The sequence below is a fragment of the Lytechinus pictus genome, chromosome 10 (genome assembly GCF_037042905.1).
Source record: "Lytechinus pictus isolate F3 Inbred chromosome 10, Lp3.0, whole genome shotgun sequence".
Lineage (NCBI taxonomy): Eukaryota > Metazoa > Echinodermata > Echinoidea > Temnopleuroida > Toxopneustidae > Lytechinus > Lytechinus pictus.
The window spans coordinates 36,089,827-36,093,921 of NC_087254.1; positions in this window are offsets into that span (position 1 = coordinate 36,089,827).

Here is a 4,095-nt window from a genome sequence, read left to right on the forward strand (position 1 = left end):
TTACTTTCAGATGAAAAAATGTGCCATATAGAAATGTGGTCTTACAAAAAAAATTATTTATTCACTTAAAGGGGTACACCAGGCTGACGATCATGATTTGAACAGAGAAAAATCAGACAAACAAAACACTGAAAATCAGTGATTAAAATCGGACGAGGAACGACAAATTTGGCAAATTAAAGTTTTTCATAAACAGTTCTAGGCTTGTCTTCATGAATATTCAATGAGCAAATTGATGATGTGATCATTGTTCTTTTGCAGTGTATTTCAATTATATGAAATTAGGTTTATTCATTTTCCCCCTCCAATTAGAACTTAAATAGCTGCATTGACAGTGATGTGCATTGGATATTCATTGCTGCAACATAATTATTTCATTACAATTAGGGAGATCATCATTCACACATGTATAATGAAATATGAAACAATTATGATTTCATGTTATAAAATAGTGAAAAAGCCAAAGTGGGGATGTGACATCATCAGTCCACCTAATGAATAGGCCTATAATAGTGGGTTGTAATAACAGTGATATACATTTACCGTATACCGCTTTCACACAATATTACGAAACTAAAAATTCAATTTGTTTTATGATTTAGATGAAATTTCAGCATTTGTGAATTCCACTCTATTTATTCAGCCCGGCTAGTACCCCTCGATCTAAGCTAGTCCAATCGCATTTTGCATATTGCAGCAAATGAGGCCTACCTATTGGCAATCCAAAAGTATATACAAAACTCTATTGTTGAATTATTTGGGACTGAGAAGATCATTGTAGGCCTATACGCTCCTGCGCAGGAAATATCGATTTATATTAAAGGTCAAGTCCACCCCAGGAAAATGCTGATTTGAATGAGTAGAGAAAAATCAAACTAGCATTTAGTGCTGAAAATTTCATCAAAATTGGATGTAAATTAAGAAAGTTATGACATTTTAAAGTTTCGCTTATTTTTCACAAAGCAGTGATATGCACAACAAAGTGAGTCAGTCGATGATGTCCATCACTCACTATTTCTTTTGTTTTTTATTGTTTGAATTATACAATATTTCATTTTTTACAGATTTGACAATAAGGACCAACTTGACTGAACCATATAGCATTAAACAATGCTAATTCCACATGTTCAGGGAGGAATTAATCATTGTATCACATGACAATGAGGAGAAAATTAGAATATTTCATATAATAAAATACAAAAGAAATAGTGAGTGGTCATAGTCTCCTCATTTGCATACCAGCCAGGATGTGCATATAACTTTTGTGAAATTAAGCGAAACTTTAAAATGTCATAACTTTCTTATTTTACATCCGATTTTGATGAAATTTTTAGTGTTATGCTTGTTGGATTTTTCTCATAATTCTCATTCAAATAAACTTTTTGTTGGGGTGGAGGACTTGTCCTTTAAAAAGCTTTGTGACCATGATCATTTTTTTTTCATTAAATCTAAAATGTCTGAGGTGTAATTGTTTACATAGGCCCGATGACGTCATGTTCGCCTCGCTATTTCCCATTTTTCCCCTCTTATTTACACTCCATCGACAAAGCCAGTCATTTTTATCATCTATTTCACTTCGAACCAAGTTTTCAACAGAGCTATATGCGCACCGTACGCGCGACTGTAAATGGCTTCATTTTTGTTTCATATTAAAAAATTGTATTATACGCACGAGGATATGTTGGAGGCTGATAGTGCCCCCCTCCCTCCTAAAAAAAAATGGATGGTGGTGTATTCACGTTTTTGTACAAAAGGGGATGGCTGAATCCAGTGGCGTAACAGGCGGGGGGGCAGGGGGGGCAAGCTGCCCCCCCTGGCGGATTTCACCGGGAAAAAGATAAAAAGGAGGGAGAAAGAAAGGGAAAGGGGAAGGAAAGGGGAAGGAAAGGGGAAGGAAAGGGGAAAAGGAAAGGGGAAAAGGAAAGGAGAAAAAGGAAAGGGAAAAGGGAAAGAAAACGAAGACTTTTTTTAATGGAAAAGGAAAGCGGGAAAATGTACGAAAGAAGAACATTTGTGAAAGAACAAATCATTCCGAAAGAGGCCTATGTAATGCAATAGCACGGTGGGAAATAAATCAAAAGATGACAAAATAGCAAACAATAGCGGGAAACGAAAGTAGAATGTAATTAGTCAAAAGCTAAATTGGAAAACAAAGAAAAGGGACAAGAAAAAAATAATAACACGACCGGGCTGCCGATGATTGAAATTAAAGAGCGGGAAGAAAGATGGACTTCATACAGCATTGTGCTATAAGCTACCGGGGCTTTGCCCCAGACCCCACGCAGTAGGGGCTCTTCATTTATAACCTTCAAATGGCTCTTTAACGCCCCCGTTCAATCACTTGCATACAGGCGCGCGGGGGGGGGGGGGGGTTGGTTCCACACCCAAGAGGAAATAAAAGAAAGTATAGGAGACAACGTATAATGAAATGAATGGAAACAATGAAATGTGTTATTTGCTGAATATAATGGAAAAATCTATCACATAATTAGAATTTAATTTCAATAGGCAATTTTTTTCCAGCTCGCTTTGCACGCTGGCGACTTTTTGCTAATTTTTCCCACATTGCTATGTTTTGCCCCTTAAAAATATTTGGTTCATTACGCAACTGGGTTGAATAAATGTGATGTGTAAAAGCTATATTCTGTATATGCCCGCGATTCGATTAAAATAGCGGCAATCTGCGAGGTTTAAATGGCTTTGATATCAAGAAGTCCCGGGGGCTCTGCCCCGGACCCCAACCGCACAGCACTGCGTATGGAAGGGTTGGGCCATGGCCCCAAAAAGTTCTACAAACAAGAATTAAAAAAAAGGAGGAAAGAAAAGCAAAGGAAAAGTGTAGGATATGATTTTATTTACTGAATATAATGTAAAAAATAGCTCAAAGTTAGATTATCATGAAAAGGTGAATTTCTTTCTCGCTCGCTTCGCTCGCTCGGGACTTATATAAAGCAGATTTTTAGCACATGTGCTATACTGCTCCCCTGTTTTTTTTTCTTTTTTTACTCTTCACGCTACTGCCACAAAGAATCCTGTTTACAGTGGCGTACAGACCACAAAAAAAAGGAATCTAAAGAGAGAAGAGTGAAATATATTATTTTCTGGATATGTCAAAATCTATCACAAAATTGGATTTTTGTATTAAAAAGGTCCAAATTTTTGCTCGCTTCACTCGCTCGCAACTGTTTTTAAAAATAAATTCTACCCGATACGCAATATCTGGCCTTCTCAAAATAGTCGCCTTATTACACCATTACGCCTGTTCATACCATGATATTTATGACCGGGAAATTTTTGGCTCTTGTCCCCCCTGGCCACCGACCCCTGTTACGCCGCTGGCTGAATCGGCCTCGATCGTCCCCCAATGCAGCTAGATCGAGTGCATGGGCCTGGTGAAGCGGTGCTGATCGAAGCACCAAAGGGTTGCTGCGTGTATTATTCTAAAATATAGTGAAACCCTTATTTTTTCTAAAATTCTAAATTTTTTCTAAAATATAGTGAAACCCTTATTTTTTTAATTAATTTTTTTTTCTTTTCAAATTTTGGGGGACCAATTTGACTTTTGGATGGGCTTCGACCCCAACTTTTTCCTAAAACTGTACAAAAAGATAAAAATTACTATCTGATTGTGATTTTTTGCATTAGTGGTCAGCCCCCCCCCTTTCAGCAACCCCGCCCCCCGGGGGGGGGGCACTCAGTATATAATGCATAGTGGGTATGTGCCGCGGAGGGGACCCCCATTTTTACACTCAAATTTCCGTTCCAAGGCATAGCATTTTTGTCTTATTGAGAAAAAGAACAAAGAAAGCCGCTCCAAGGCATAGCATTTCCTTCTTATCGAGAAAAAAGAAGAAAGAAATCCGCTCCAAAGCTTCGCATATTTTTCGTTACGCCGTTCCGGTCGCATTGATCTGCTACAATTTTGGTGAAAAGCGGCCGTAGAGCGCTTTTCGACCATCGCCTAAGCTAGCGCGAGCGCACCCGGCGGAGGCCGCGCTAGCTGCGTCATGCACGATTGCCCGTTTCATAGGGATGCATACGCACTCACAGAGATACGGAGATCCGTTCCGATGACCCCCGTTTTCATAAACATTT